The following is a 17,464-nucleotide window of genomic DNA, read 5'->3' on the forward strand; positions in this document are numbered from 1 at the left end:
GATGAAATTCCAATTAAACCTTGAGCTATCACAGCCTGCTGCCAACCTGACTGTTTTGAAGGTCACATCCTTACTTCTGGATTATCCTAATCATATCATAAGGTTAAAAAAACAAACAAACAAACAACCATCTTCTGGAAATCTGAACATCTGCATATTAACTAGCAGGAAAAACATAAGAGAACCAACAGTTGTAGATGAGAACTAACGGCTTTGAATTACAGAGTCCCACATAGCTGCATTTCTGTCATACAATATACAAGTTGCAAAACTAAAGTGCTGGAAAATGAATCAAACACCAAAACTAAATTACTGCCAACAAGGGCATTGCAATTCAATGCTAACAACTCATGTGACATCAACCGATTTTAAGCTGCAACAATCTGAATACTTATATGTAAATCATTATTTATGAGAAATAATTTGAAATACTGACATAGAATTTATATCTTAATAGCCAGTGTACTGACAGCTAAAATGGTTCACAATCTGGCTGCTTTTATACTATGCAAACTGCTGGGATGGTATAGAAATGGTTATGTCCATTATGATCCTCAGAAGCACGCTCTTCCTCCAGCAAGGGACAGGAACTGGGCAGTGGTAGCAAAGTTCTCATTCTGTGTCCCTTTGCTACATGTTGGATTGCTTGTCCTAGGATAGAAAAGTTTTTACTGTAGAATTTCACTATACATCAGAGGAGCGTTTAAAATAGTGTCCTCTCTTTCAAGGATAAAACTCATGTGCATCAAAAAAATGGAATTGCTGTGACAGTGTGAGTTTTGGATTTATGAGGGTAGCTTTACTGAGAAAGTCAAGGCAACACTCCATCATCTTGGAAGTGACACTTGGAAAAATGACTGATGCCTGACTGATGGGCAGCCCCAGCTCCTCCTGCCCAAGGACAGTCCCAGGGTAAGACAGAGAATATAATTCTGAAGTGTTTTAGTATGAACCTGAAACATACATCTCTAAAACCATAGACACAAGAGGTGTGATCACCTTTTTGGATGTCTCAACCTGGAGTCCCCAGACACCAATGCCAGCGTGCATCTCTTCACCCTCCCAACTTGCCACTTGATCTCCTACCCCAAAACTCAGATCCTAAGTGAGGCAGAACAACCCACCCGCTGCTAATGAGATAAATTTTAATTGTACACTGACTGGCTCCACCCTTCCCTTGGTTACCAAAGCACCACTGCTGAAGTAGTGCTTGAAGAAGCAATTAAGACTGAGAAGCTGCCCCCGGCCCTTCTGTGGTAGATATGATTTCTAAAGGCACAGAAGGCTGCTTGTTTTTCTGAGCCATGCAATGCATAGCAGTGACCATCACATGCAATTCTCATGCCTGTTATCAGTATCAGTGGGAAGTGATGGCAAAATTGCACAATGACCTCATACCATCTTGGCTACTGTTTTCAGACTTTCAAAACCTGATACCCACATGTATGTTTAAATTTTTTACAAGGAACAAATACTATTCTAGGCTCTTCTGTAAACTTCCAGTATCCATAATTTATATTAACTTCAAGAGATTATATAAGGAAATTTGAAAATGAGTCTTTTCTGCTATAGATGCTTCAACCCTACAGAAGAGTCCATACAGAAAGAACACCTGCTGGGAATCAGCCCAGCCCTTATACTTTCTCAGGTTGTTTCATTTGCATTTCTCTCACATGCGCCTTTTATAGTTAAAAAATAAATAAGAAAAACAAATGCCATCCCAACTGGAAGCCCCCAAAAAATATGCCACTTTTCTAGGAAACAGAATCACATGCCAGAGCTGTATTTGAATCTTGAAGTGCATTTGTTTCCTATGCTTAATTCCACTTTTTAGTACAGGAAATCCCTTAATTTTATTCTTCCTCTCTCCCCATGAATTAGTACCAGGTACTTTTTCAGAACAAGCTTTCTGCTCCCAGCCATCACCACAGTGTTATTTATGACAGTATTGTGGAAGTAAGCAGAGCTCTGTAACAGTGTCTTAGAAACATCTCAGGACCTCAATGAGACCTGCTGCACTCCTAATTTACTGAAAAGAAATGCCTGCCTTAAGCAAGAAATCCATTGTTTAACTGTTAAATATGTAACGGCAGTTAACATTTGGCAATTTTTTAATTAGTTTTAAAGATTCTTGGGTCAGTGCTAACAGCTGTGCACTCTGACATGGTTTTGTGTGAACGCTGAAAATACAGGTAGAGGTCCCAATAAATAAGACAATTATTTTATTGATTTCTTTAAAATGCCGTGACCACACATTAGCATTGTCAACTTCCTTCTCTGAGAGCTCGTGAATGTAGCACAGTTTTGAATAATCTGGCAAACAAAACTAGACTTCAGACTTTTGGGCATCCATTAAAATCAACACAAAACACCAAGGACAACAACTAAAATCCTTTGCTTTCCAGAACAGCATTGAACAGAGTTAATTAATGCTTGGAGCCACTCTGTGGGTTGGACTAGTCATTCCCATTTTGTACATGAAGAAAAGCACTTAGTCAGTAGAACAGAAGCACCATTATTATTGCAATTTCTGGTTCCCAAAGCAAGGCATCTTCCTCTCTTATTAGGCCATGAAGCAGTGCTTCAAGTCTGCCAAAATGACACTGTTACCTCTGTTTCCACAGTCTAAATATAGGTACCTGCAGAAATTATTTTAGAAAGCACCAGAAAATGCATACTGAGTTTCAGACCTTCATTGGCAAATAGAACCATAAAAAGTTGTATGTTTTTTCATCATTCTTCAAGCTGTCTCTTGTAGTCTCGTTGACTTTATTCTTCATTTTCCTTCTTAGGACAATTTGCTTTTCTAACTGATGATAATTCTCATGGCATGCAAATGCACTCATCTAGAAATACAACTAGACCAGACTTGTTCTTTCTAATCAGTGAAGACACTTCAAGTTTCCATTGTGTTATGAGATTTTGCCTAACATCGGCACAGAAAAGCCTTTCCAGCAGACAGGATTCTTGAGATGTGTTGCTACAAGTATAAGAAACCCTTTTTCTATGTCTTAACTGAAAAGTTGATACCCATTTTGTGAGACTGCTTGATGATATAAGGTAAATTAAAGACCACTATCCTAGAGCACACTGAATTGATTTAACAATTAACTCTTCCCAGGTTGAAAGGATGCGAGACAAAGCAAAAACACAATGGTTGGAAAGCATAACAGCAAGGCGACTTAAGATGGCACTATGGAGACAGAAAACCAGCATTAAGGTAACAAATGAGAGACAATAGCTAATGCAAGGATATCACGTAGAGAGTTTTAGTACTGTCTACAAAGAACGAACCAGCAAGATGATGTAAAGAGGAATGATATAATCAAAGTGCACAGGCTTCAGAAATGCTCCCTTCATGCAATATTCAAGATTGATGTAAATGGCACAAGACTGCTTTCATGCAGGCTAGAAGAGTGGTGGTGAGCTACTTCTGTAGTAAGATGAGACACATGGATGGGCAAACAGGGAAACGCTGCATCTCGGGCATGCAGCACCAGGAAAACTTCAAGGTACAGATTGCACCTGGCTGCAAGATCCTTGAGAGGAACAAAGCAGGGCTAAGATGTACCTAAGATGACTAGGTTTTGCTCCACTAAAAACAACTGCTTCTTTACAAATTCATTTTTCATTACTATGCTAAAAAATTAATAAGGCAGAAAGAGAAATATACTTTCTGATTAACATGGACTGTAGGATTTTTACCTTAAGGAGAAATTTCAGAAGCCAATTTAAGAGCTCACTTCGCATGAAAAGTTCATCATAAGGACTCCTTAATCTACTGAGAGCCTTATGCCTTAACTTGATAGCAATTGCATCTACTACCTAAGAATGTGACCTTATTGATAAGAAATATTAGGACACTTGAGGGGTTCAAAAAACCCTACAAAGAAATTTGAGATATCAGCTGAGCAGAGAATAACGTAGAAGAGATTATTTAATATTAACACTGCTTTTATATATTTACAACATATACAGACAAAAATGACACCTACACAGTAATAAAGATTGTAATCAAACCGTATTGGAGGCAACTCAACCATTCAGAACTAATGCAAATTATTTAAGGACTTAGTGCTTTCAAAGAAATGCAGCCCATCTCAGATGACAGCTCGCGTGAATTAGGGATGTTAGTCTTCCAGACTTGAAGACTATGCTGCAATTGTGCTAAATACAACAGGAACTGAAACAGAATTACACCTAGCTCGGTTCTGCTCTTTGCAAGGAAAAAATCCACTTTTTTTTAAACAATGTATCAGTTCTGCATTTGTAACCGGGCCATCTGATTTCTCCCACAACTATGAAAACCAGAATCAATCAATAGTAAAAATAAGCCCCAGCTTGTTCTTCAGTATTAGTGGCTTATTTTCTTAATACAACACATGCAATTCTGTTTTGAAGCAAAAAGAAATGAGGATCCCCTAAGACTCACTGCCCCTGGATTTCTGTCCTCTGAAAAATACCCTGAACTTCCAAACTTTTCCATGCCAGAGTAGAAGGCCTGATGGCACAGTGCAAGGTGAGAAGCTGTGCTTTCGTTGGTATTTCTGACCAAAAGAAACCAACCACTGCAATAATCTCAAGCTATGGTAATACTCTCAATTAGTCAGATCTCTAAGAGTCCTTCCCAAGAGTGTCTGATGAGGTTCTGCCTTTGTGCAATTTGTCATTATCTTTGTTTTAAATGTACTCGTGCTTGGCAGTTTGGGGTCTGTAACTGGCAGGCTTGAGGAAGAAAGAACTCATAAAAAAAAAGCTCTGATACAGCATCCTTGTGCTTCATGGTAACTCCTTTCCAGCTGTAAAGAAATGAAGGCATTTCTCACACTGTTGCACATCACTGCCAGAAGTAACAAACTGCTACAACCCCTGTGAAGAGATGAGAATCAAATCCCCAGTTCTAACAAATCCTTCCTTGCCTTATTTACACAAAACTCCCCAAGCAACTAAACCCTTTCTGTCATGGCTGTCACCTCTGCCCTGCAGAGCTGGGAAGGGCAGAAGCAGGCACGAAGGCAATGGTCACAGTGGTGATAACCCTGTTCTTGTTGCCAATACCGGGGGCTGTTACTGACTTGCATGGCAGCCTTAAGGGCAGATCCCACTTTATTGAAGGATTTCATATAAAATATTTGCAACTTCTTTAGCTGCATAATATATAGGGAATGAGAAACAAGTTTTTTAGTCTACAAAATTGAACAGGACTTTTTCTTCTAGTTCCAGACAGTCCTTGAAAGCAAAATTCACAGAATGTGTGAATTTGGGAAGGGGCTGGAAGGTAGAGACAAAGTAATGGCTCTAAAATGTATACATGGTAAAGGGAATTAAGACCAGGGAAAGAAGACTCAACCTGCTAGGACAAACTCATTGCTTTTTCATGCATGCCTATAACATCCAACAAGGTACAACTTCCTCACTATTACAGATTACCTCCAAAGGATTTTCAAAAGACAGCTGTAGGGACCAAGGAAAATAATCTCATCATGTGTAAAAGGCCTAAAAGCTAAACTAAAAAGAAACAAATGGGAAAAACAAACAAAAACTGTACAGTTTATAAAGATTAAAAGGATTTATCTGATTAGTTTTTGAAAATTCAACAAAAAATAAAATTTAATATTTCTTCCTGGCTGTGATTGAAGCTGATGTATTAAGCAAGGAGCTAAGGAAGCTCTCATAAATAGAGATTGGTTTCTTTCATCTTCAGAACAGATTTTTTTTTTTTCCAAGTGCTTCCACTGTAGGAAATGTCTATGTACAACTTCTAAGATGTTATGTCAGAACCTGTAAATAAGCAGGAAAAAATAAATCCCACAACATATTCTAACGTGGAACATCAAAATAGAAAATGTGTGTATTGAAGCAGTACAAATCCAAAAACTTGAAAACAAAGATAAAGTTTCTGCTACTTCAAATATAAAACCTCAGATCTGTACTCTTTGCCACTTGTCTTGGCCAAGATGTAAACAAAAGACCACCTCTCAACCCCAAACAATGTAATACTAACCATGGGGACCACTGAAACAAGGAGAAAACTGTTTTAGTGGGGGCTGAAAAGAAGAAAGGAACCTTATTAATATTATAAGGCAAAAGTCATGACTGAAGGATGAAGAGCTCTGCCAGATCCCTTTTCCTTCTCCAGTCACCCAACTAATACTAAAAAGGACGCCCTAACAGCTTCCTCCAGCACTGCCTCGAGGGCAGATGCTACTTATACACACCTAAGGACTAAAAACAGTTCTAGTAGCCAGTTTTGTCCAGTCTTCTAGTTCTCAGCAGTGATGTCAGACCCACAAACGGACTGCAGAAACCAGGCTGAGTACAAGCACAGCCTTAATTACCTGCACTTAGGACTCCAGAAAGTATTTGCATAACAACGAAGTGCCTGTAGTGTGTTCTCAAAGCAGGCCAGTTTCTCTATGTTTGCTGCCTAATTCAGAGCTGTATTATGCTGGAGGGGAGTCCAGCTGAGGGGCCACCTCCTTCTTCTGGCCCACAGCCTTTTATTCTCCTTTCTCTCATGCAGATTTCCTTCTATGCACTTTCTGCCCACTTAAGTTTAACATGGTCCTTAACAAAGACATAATTCTGAGTAAGTGGTGCCCAACAGAAACCATCTAAGAAAGTTAAAGCCCTCTCTGAAGTAATTTTATATAATGTTTTTGAACGCAATGAGATAATATCATTGTAGAAAGTAAATTACCTAAGATTTACAATGTCTACATAAAGCATAGAAAGTGTGGCCTGCATGAAACAGTTTTTTTAAAAAAATATTATTTCCTTAAGCAACTCTTTTCCATTTATTTTTTCCAGCTTGTCCTGATCTCCATTATGTTTATATACAAACTAGCAATAGGTAGATGAATACAGATCTCTACCTATTATGTATGGGTGCGTACATGTGTAGAAACACAAAGTAATTTTGGATAGCATAGTTATTACAGAAAAAGGCCCAATTACTGCCCAAACAGGTCACCCAGGCCCATGTTCAGGCAGCTGCTGAAGGTCTCCAGAATTTAAGACTCCATGACACCTCTGGGAAACTCATGCCAACATCTGGTCATTTTCACAGTTAAAAAAAAAAATCATATGCTTACATCGGAATTCCTGTGTTTTAGCTTGTGCCCATTGCCTCTTGTGCTGTCACAGGATATCAAATGAAAAAAGACTGGCTCCATTTTCCTTTATTACTCACCAAGAGTTATTTATATACATTGATAATTTACTGCATGATTTTTGGCAAGCAGAAGAAAAAAAAAGCTCTGTGTAGGATCCTACTGCCTCAGTAGGATGTTCCACAAAGCTGGAAGAGCTGCAGATGTATCTACTTCTTGGATATGAGAGAAGTATCAATCAAGTTTCAGCAAGTTTGCAGAAAAAAAAAAAAAATCAATACTAATTCAACACCAAATGGATTCCAGTATTTGTAGAACTCTTCTAAGAATGGGTTTAAGACTTAGTTGCAGACATGCTATTGATGCATGTCTTCAGAGTCATGCTGAAGTAAAATAAAAAAGCATAAATTGCTTTGTAGAAGGAGGAAAGAGGAAATACTTGCAGAAACTGGCTCTTGAGGAGCTAAACAGTGCAGCTGATAGTAAAGAAGTACCCCAGCTTTTGTGTGCTGCAGGAAGAATTCCTTACCAAGACAAAGAACCCAAACCCTACATACTTTAGCATGAGTGGTTGGAGACTGTGCACCATGGGAGGATTGAAACTAGATGATCACTGTGGTCCTTTTCAACCCAAGACATTCTATGATTCTATGAGATGGTCACACCATCTGTTTTGGCTGTCAGTCTGTGAAGATTTAACTAAGGCAACCATGAAAGTGCCGGGTCCCCTTTAGCAGTAAATTCATCAAGTAGCCAGCACAAAAGAGCAAATCAACACAACTCCAAGCCAGCAAGCACCCACACAGTTCACATCCCTGTAGGCAGCAGAAAAGCTGTCATTATTTGGTTCAGCATCATGCCACTGCTGGCTGAGACACCTGCAAAGAGCAGAGGGTTGGTAAGAGCAGCCCCTCAGTTTGCCACCCTACAGCACAGCTGATGTGGAGTACTTGAGTACAGACACAATTAAAAGGGGTCTTGTTTTCAAAAAGCAGCCAGCAAAGCTCATGAATCACTTTGGAAAGCCCTGAGGTAGAGATGACAGGAGGATGACAGGAAGATGAAGAGGAATGCTTGCTTTCAGTAGAGGTAAGAGAAGAAAAGCAGAGATGTCAGATTTGGAAAGGTCAGGGGTAAGATTTGTGTTTATCAAAATGAGCTTTCTACGTAGAAACCAAGGACACCTTACATCAGTAAAAGAGCCATAAAAAGTCATAACAAAACAAAACAAAAAAAGCCTCTTTGATAAGAGAACTTAAATTCTTTGCCTGCATGCCATCCCTGGCCACCTCTACTTCCAAGTTATTTTTGGACATTCACCATTGAAAAAGGAGTGGTGGCTGCAAAGATGCCAGAGCACAGAGGGCTGAATGGCAGGCAGAAGTTGAAAGGCAGAGAAAGCTTGACTGGTGACAGTGAGTAACAGAAAGAAGATAGGTCTGAATGGGAAAATGGGACAGACAAATTTAGAACTGAGGTGGCAGCAAGGGAAGAACAACTGTGCAGAAAAGAGAAATGATACACCAAAACAATGAAAGACAAGGAGACCATCTATTACTTCAAGGTCCTGTTCTGTTCCAGCTGCCGTGCTCTGCTTTCCACTACAACTAACAGCAAGCAGGGCAAGCACTCTGCGTGTGCTGGGCTTTACCCAGCCCTGGGGCACAAGGGCCAAAGCAGCAACCTGCATTCCACAGGATGTCAAAGAGATATGAGGTGGGGAAAGCCTGGATTGCAAAAGGTTTGATAGAGTGGTGATGGAAGAGAACAGGATGCAATTTTTCAGTATCTTATACATCTTCTGGTTAGACTGTTTTTGGAATGTCACAGAGAGAAACACAAAGCTGAACAGTCAGTTCTGGATGACTGCAATGCCCAAAATACCCAGTGCCAATTATGACACTGAAACAGAAGAAAATTGTCCCTACCCTGGGAAGTTTGTATTGTTAGTGCTCACATGGGCAGGAGCAGTTACACTGATTTTTTTTTTTTTTTTTTTTTGCCCTTTTTAAGGATTTAAGGATATAAGGAATGATGATTTATGACCATAAAACATAGACTCTTCAGCGCACAGCCTGTGGTCACATAAAAGATGCTACAATCTTTGTGTTGGTTTTTTTTTTTTTCCCCTTCCTCTCTAGCCTTTTTCTGTTCAGATAATACAGGCAGGCAATGCTGTATTATGAGGCTGTATCATACTGTTGGGTGATAATGCAAACACATACCTCCCCATATCAATAACTCTCCGTTATCACTACCTATAAAAACAGGATCCAGATCTCAGAAGAGCTCATTATAACCATGGATCTGAAACAGAAGCAAGAGCCAAGTATTCCCAAACTTCTGAAAAAGTGTGTACCCACACAGACCTGAATGCTCAAATTTCTCTCAGTTTAAATGGCCCTACCAACCCATACAAGTTGTACCACAAGATGCACAGTGTGGATAGTGAATGTGTTGTACAGACTTCCTAACCAGGGAGCAGATCAGTCTGCTCTTTGGCTAGTCTAGCAACTTCCAAAAGGTTAAGCACATTAAATTACTGCCTTTCCTTCAGATATCATTCTTTTTCAGTAATAGAGATTTTGTAGTATCCACACTGATACTAGGAATGGATACAACAAAACCACTCTACAAAACCCAGCAGACAAACAGCCAATAAAGTAGATGGCCATAAAATAGATGCTCCATCAGGAGCACAAACAACATTCAATTAATAAGCCAATATACCTCAGAACTATCAGGCACAATAAGAAATGTTTGTTATGGATAGGAATTGATTATTCATGTTTATTAAAAAAAAAAAAACACATTTATTTATGAAGTGAGGATCTGGGTTGAAAACTTCCACTGTTCTCTGAACAGACTGCAGCAAGCACTGGTACCCATAGGTGGCTGAAGTACATCCATGAGAGACAATGAGAAACACAGACAGTAATCCTGTTACTAGGATTCCCCAGACGACAGCATCCAGGATCATGGTTTGTCAGTTGCATTCTGTACTGATCCATCAGGTCACGCTTAAAAACTCAGGTAATAAATCTAAGAATAATTAAAATGAATTGTAACAAGGGATTAAATGTGGAAAAAAAAATTCCATTATATTTTCAACCTCCATTCCCCAAGTACACAACTAAGGCAAAATACTGCAGCTGCAAGAACCAAAAGGAGAAGATATTGCTGCTTCTGTCACCCTGTTCAATAAAACACGTTCTTCCTCTGTGTACTGCAAGCATTTGACAGATAGGTGCCTAGAGCTATGCATATTTCCTCCTCTCTTCAAGTCTCCTGCACAGCTCCACACAGCCCACATAACAAATCGCAGCAAATGAGTGAAAGTGATGGGACAGGAAGAGCAGCCCTACAGTAGCCAGTAGCCACTGTCCCATCCCATCAGCTACTTGGCAACGAGGGGAGTCTTCTTCCCAACACCCATCCTGCCCAGCCATCTCAGTATGGGGAAGGACATCATGATTCCGATCATACTTTCCTATTCTGCTAAGGCAGTGAGTCCTTCTTTATTTTCAGAACATCCCTCACCTCCTCAGCCAGGCTCGTCTCACTCAGCCCAATTCCAAAGCTTGGGGATTTGAAGGATGTAAGAAACTTTCACTCTCCAAGAAAACCAAAGGGAATAGGCCAGTGATCTCCCATGAACAATGTGCAATGAGCAGCAACTACAGATACCCTATTGAACCATTTAAAAAGACTGACGTTCCATCAACTTAATAATTGGAGTTGGCTCCAAAAACAAATAAGAAGGTGAAAGATACTTTAGGGCACAAAGTCACTTTTCCCATTTTAATGTAAACCTTTACATATATATCACTTACTGCTACTCAACTTCAAAAACAGCAAGGCCTGTAAGTACAAATCCTGCAAAATAAACTCTTGGGTAATACCTTAAATCCCTATGACTTTTTCTGGAGTTTCTCTTTCATTGCTAACAGACTACCAAAAAAAAATAAAACCAACAAAAAACATTAACTTCAAGCATCATCTTTCTTTTAGATTTGGTATGGTTTTACCTAATGTGATATGCACTTACACATGTAATGGTAAAAAAGACTTAATATCTTAATAAAGCAGAGCTGGTCTAACACTGTTTATAACTGGCACTCAGATTACTGCATATATCCATCCTCAGCTGACAGTCAAAGCCAGTGCTTCTGAAAGCACTACTCTTCAAGGAATATAAATATTTCCATTAGCCTATAATGAGATCAGGGTACCACACTGAAAGCATTAACAACGTATTCATTTCTACACAAATGTATCTTAGGCATACATGATTGAAATCACTCTTTGACAGTTACATACATATGAAACACTCTAGCAGATGAGACACTGATTTTTGTAACATACTTTTTTGTTCTTACCATCCCATACACCCACTGCACTCTAGAATCACAAAACAGCTTTGGTTGGAAGGGACTTCAATGCCCACTCTGTTCCAATCCTCTGCCATGGGCAGGGCTGCCCCCCACCAGCTCAGGCTGCCCAGAGCCCCAGCCAATCCAGCCTTGAACACCTTCAGGGATGGGGCACCTCAGCTTCTCTGGGCAGCTGTGCCATCGCCTCACCACTTTAAGTAAAAAGCGCCCTCTTATCATCTGAACTACATCTGCCCTCTTTTATTTTCAAACCATTCTCCCTTGTTCTATCACTATCAGACCATAATTCTTGATTGGAAAGGAAAAGTTTCTCCTTTACTTAATGAATGATGTAGAGATATAACTACAGAGCAATGCAGCAGAGACAAGGCACGGAGCAAATGCACTACGCAGGCATCTCCTCTCAAACAGCAACTACAAACTTTGAAGCCAAGAAAATTTCCAGCAAATGTGAATACAAAGCCTCAAGAAGAATAATCTGAAGTGTGCTAGATTTCCTGCAGCAATTAGCACGTTACTGTTAAAACGTTTATAGCAAGAAGGATGAGAACTTTTTTAGACAGAACTCAATAACTGTTGCTTCTATTTGTTTTCTTTGTTCACCAAAGAGAAAGAGGAGATGGTTGAAAACAAACAAACAAAAAAAAAACACAAAGACAGGAGCAACAACGAAGTAGCTTATTCCTTTTTGTTAAAGCGTTTTAAGTTTAAATTGAACTACTACCAGCTTTAGCTTCATGACTGTCTTTTCCGGAGATGCTTGTACAGATCATCACAGCTCTTTTAGAAGGTAAGGAGATGCACACCTTAATAGCTATGGGGTGCAGTATTTCAGTTTCTATGGGAGCAGGTAATATATTCGCCACCAAAGATATGCTGTCACAACATCTTTTTCCTGTTATGTCTAATGTTGCTTACAAATAATGATAACTAAACACCTGAAACAGAAAATAAGTGAGCTGCCTCCCTATAGCAAATATGTTATTCAGCTGGGGAATTTCTACATTTCTTCAGCTATAGCTAACCATTACTTACTCCCTCATGTCACAGAGGTCATGAAGATAGAGATAATTACTTCATGAAAGCCTCTTTAAGAAGGCAGAAGGCATAAATTAACTGAACACCTCTTTAAGATGCTTCTGGTTGGTCCTCTGAAGCAAGGAGAAATATATGGCACCCTGAACAACCCACCTTCACAGCCAGGTCCTCCCAGTCCAAACCTAACTGTGGGGAAATGTCTTTTTTTTGCATCTACATCAGAAAAAACAGCTTCAGAAACAAAACCCTGGTGAATGTTCACAAAGTACTATTCTAGTCAGTAGCAAACATTCAAAGAAACTCGTACGTGCCAGCTGTGATTAAAACATCCCAAATACTTTCCCTTTTGAATATGCCATTACAAATAACAAAGCATGCATAACTACCGTGCTCACAGCCATATAAAGTTACTAAATGCATAAATACGCAGGTTTTAAGGGTATCTACTCTGGGGGTTAATGTAGTTTCGCACCAGATTATTAAAGAACAACTTGATTTTATGTTGGTCTGGGCAGTAGGAAAAGCATCCTTGTAGGGAGGCACGGAGGGAAGAGTGAAAGCTAACACCAAAATAGCTCCTGTTCTCAACACCTTCCTGACACTGCTGAGACAACCTCGTCCCTCCGACGCATGGTGGCAGCCAGCCAGAGGGCTGGTGACTTCATGCACAAGTTTATCTGGGCTCTGGAGTCTGACACAGACAAGGGCACCAACTTCCAACTCTCAACAGTCAGCTTCGATATTCCAAAGTCATCACATGAAGAATGACTACATTAAGAGACTTTTTTTTTTTTTTTTTTTTTTTTAAGTACTTCATGCTTGCTTCCCCATCGTCTGAACAGCTTTAGCTGTAAAACCTGTTCATCAAATATGCATGCTTTTTATAGGAAAAGTTGTCATCAATTGATGCGCAGGTCAAGAACAATGAGAACTCAAATGAGTGCACTGGTAAATACTGTGAAAGTCTTGAAATCACAGGGGAAAAACTGGCATGTCCATCTTGTTTCATTCTACTGCTGAAGGCAGTTCTGATGATAAACAAGGCTCTGGGCCAAAATTCAGCCTTTGAGAACAATACAGACAAATATCTGTGTGTGTGTGTGCAAGGAATGGATATACTGCAATCTACCAGGCAGGGTACCTTTAGTTTCATTTTGAAAGCCACTGAAAATAAAACCCGTGGATGAAACAAAGAATCCACCCAGACAGCATCTCTGTTGCAAGAACAATAGCATATACTCCTCATCTCTCTCTCTTTCCATGAGAGGAACACCAGGATAGTCATTACTCTGATCAAATTAAAGAACACTTTGCAAAATTATCCTTTAAACTAATCACTGTTAGGAGATTTCTCTTCGTGTACCAATGGTCACAAATGCTCTAATTCAATTGCTTGCACAACGCATTCCAATAAAAGCAATATTTCTATTAGCATTACAAAAGGCTACAGGAAAATTACTCGCATGCACAGGCTGGAGATTTCAAACGAAAGAAATATTCCTGCATAAACACACCCTATTTTTCTACTAAATCCACTCTAATGACACGTTTAGTAATCTGACAGCTCTCCCACCAGAGAACACACAATATTAACGGAAGTAAGATCAAATTAAACAGATGACATGATTAACAGTATTCATTTCATGCACGGCTGTGTTTTACCGGAAAGATAAAGACCTGAAAGTAATTACCACGAAGTAAAACTCCTCCAGCGACCTCTCTGCTGGTGGCTAGCAGTCCTCAAGTACTGATGTTTGGTAACAAAGAGCAATGCCTTTCATCTGCGGGCTCTCATGCTACGAGCTGAGCACCTCCAGTGCTGCGTGCGCGCAGTACCTCTGTATCTATGTCTGTAATGCAGCACGCAGATTACTGGGGAAACCTATCAAACCGGCAGGCAGCAGCCCAGCCTGCCAATAAGAGCCAGGCACATGCAGGATCCGGCACATGCTCGCTGCAGCTCCCACCCTGTCACCGCTGCTTAGCGGCTGCTCAGCTAATTATAGCTGCCTGCCGGAGCGCCCAGCCATAGGCACGTCACACCTCCCGACCAAAAGATCGGTACCTGGGGCTGAGAGTGGCCTGGGTGCGGAGAGGAAAAAAGCCCCTGTTTTGCTGCTTCGGCTCCAGGAAAATGATCTGCCTCTAAGGAGTGGGAGACTCAGGCGCGCTTGCAGAGCTGACCACTTGTCGGCTGCTGGATCCATAAGCGAGACAACAAAACCTAGCAGTTTACTTTGTCAGTCATCCTTGTTTCAGATGTACACATTAGCAGCGCAATCACTGCAGTCCTCTGACAGATTTACTTACAGTAGTTCACAACTCACAACGCAGACCTCTGAGGCACTCAGTGCACGTGTTCAGCACACAGCAGCTCCCACAGACGTTGACAGGACCACCTTTATCCTGCACACCTTCACTTGTGCAGACACTCAGCTAACCTGAGAGCTTCTGTAAGCACTGGCACTTCACATTCTAAGCTTTCATAAGGTGGTGGTGGAAATGCCAAGGACATTTTTGCCATTAGGCAAAACAACTGGACTCATTTGGAAAATACTTCCCATGAGCAAACACTTCTTAGAAGTATGGGGAGCTTACTTTCATCTTATAAATATCTGTAAGGTCTGAGTGCACAAAACTAAGGGACACTGTGATCTAAGAGACCACGGTATACCAGAAAGATGCTGAGAACTCCTACAGAGTATCATCTAAATAATAATGAAAAAAAACAAGCACTGGAATTTATTATTCCTGAACACTTATATATGTCAATGAATCTTCTCTCCAATTAGCACAAAACAGAATTTTGAAGCCTCCAATTGCCATACTGTTCACATATTCATTTATTCCACAGCAGCCATATGGATTCCAAAAGTGACTGGCAAGATAGAAATACAGAGCCTGTATTTCAGAAGTGCCAGGTAGCTGGCTAGATGCCCCTCATGAGATAAAGCAGTTTTTTCAGGACTGACACTGCCTCAGTGTCATCATAGTACAGAATTAGGTGTATGTAACTTTACAACACATTGTTAAGATGCTCCACAATGTTACACATATCCATAAACATAGTTTCTGTGCTCATGCTAGCATTTCTTCCACTTCTTTCCTCTTATCACCAGCACCATACAGCATCAGGCACTGTCTAAATACATTATATTATAGGTTGTTCATAAACATTTATCTATCATATTTACTTCAGTACTAAAATTATGTTTGCTACCACATAAAATGTTACCAATGGAATAAGGCTTCCATGTACTAACGGCACAAGGCCACATTTATTGATAATATGCAAATAGCTTACTTAATCTGTCAGTGGAAATTGCTCATAAAAAGTCACTCTGCTAGAAGCAGACTTCATTTCTGTAAGAAAAACATTCTCAAAGCAGTATATGGGATAGAAATAAAAATGAAATGCAGGAAGAGTGACATTTCGCTCCTTGAGTCAACTTTCAGTCAGCATTAAGTTTTGTATTGCAATCAACTATGGGGGTTATTTTATTAAGTCTTCTTTTCAGATTACGTTATCTAAAGAGCTCATCAATTTTTACAAACCACTTCTTTAAAACTCTAGAATATTCCAAGTTTCTCAGCAGCGTGACTTGAATCTAGAAAGCTATATATTTCATAAATGAGAGTGGGGATGCTTACACACAGGTTAAAAACTTAACAGAAAGATCTGAAGAGGGCAAATCCTGGTGAAGAAGATTCTCATTTCTTTGATGATCAGACTCAAGAATACTTTTTACCAACATTTTGCTGAAGGTAGTGACATGAATAAAGCTGATAATCTTGACCCAAGAGCTCTAATCCAGCTGTTGGGGATACTCACGTTTGGTAAGCAGAGACGGACACCAAGACTATGTGATTCTCCTAAGGTAATCCACATTCACAAATCTCCAAGACACCAATGACAGGTGACAAAGAGATCAAGAAAACAGAAGTAAGTGTCAGCTGCTACAGGATTCCCAGTTCTGAAAATCTCAGGCTGCTACGCCTAGAGGTCCCCTCTTGGGCTTTGCTCAACAGCTGCAAGCCCTCTAAGCTCCCTTCGTCATGCATCCATCCTTCTGCCTCCTTCCCATGAGCTGCTGGCTCCAGAGGAAAGCACAACCCACGTTCTTCCCTAAGATAACCCATGTTTGTAATCTACCAAGATAACCTACCAACATGACATGGTTGCCAACAACCTCCATTACAATGATTCCTGTTTGACAATTGCAAAACTGGCATTTCAAGAGATACCATTTTTTTTTTCCTCTGCAAAATAATCAACACTCATTAAACAACTGTAGTTAGCTTAATGAGTCAGTTCTAACAGCCTCAGTTTCTGTATCAGTTCTGACAACACTCCTGATCTTTAGACAGCCTGAAGGGAAAGGAAGCTGTGGAGAATAGCACCCTGGGTCTGACATTTGGAGCTGGTAGCAGCTTGCAAGGCAACCTGCTAAAATCCCAGCTGGGCACAAGGCAGGGCTTTGCCAGCCTCCTCTCGGCCCGTAATGACTGCACACAATCGTCTGGATCAGGCACAGGACCTGGGAAAGGATATGGCTGCATGTACACATGCCAGGAACAGAGGCTGGGAAAGGTTTCCTGAGGATAGAGAAGCTTCTCAGCCTGTGCACATCTCTGCTGGAAGTGAACAAGTTGTGAAAGGTAGGCGAGTTGGCCAATATTCCGCAGACTTTCATAGAAAGCATAAGCCTGTCCCTGGCACAGGGGATCCATCTGGGCTGAACTTCGAGTTCCTGTTCCTCCACATGAAAGCAGAAGGGCTTTATGACGTTTTTAGAAGTGAAAAGTAAGGTAGGCTTTTTTCTTCTAGCCATGATCTTGACAGAATTGTTTCAACCAACATTTTCCACAACCATATGGTTCGAGGCAGATGCCCATCACAGAGGGGAGGAAAAATGAAAA

The 17,464-nt window shown here is 40.3% G+C and overlaps 1 protein-coding gene across 7 annotated transcripts in view; it reads right to left on the minus strand.

The window, feature by feature from the left end:
* The window catches only part of FAM110B (family with sequence similarity 110 member B), a 103,955-nt gene that overhangs the window by 40,245 nt on the left and 46,246 nt on the right, over positions 1-17,464 (minus strand). Inside the window, exon 1 of one of the 7 annotated variants that reach the window (XM_048939937.1) lies at positions 14,236-14,442. The exons of 5 other annotated variants lie outside the window; for them this stretch is intronic. The gene's annotated coding sequence lies outside the window, so the exon portion shown is untranslated. Of the gene's footprint in view, positions 1-14,221; positions 14,443-17,464 lie in introns of those variants that run through there. One more of the 7 variants, XM_048939942.1, reaches the window with a different exon arrangement.

This window comes from Lagopus muta, chromosome 3, assembly GCF_023343835.1.
Source record: "Lagopus muta isolate bLagMut1 chromosome 3, bLagMut1 primary, whole genome shotgun sequence".
Classification (NCBI taxonomy): Eukaryota; Metazoa; Chordata; class Aves; order Galliformes; family Phasianidae; genus Lagopus; species Lagopus muta.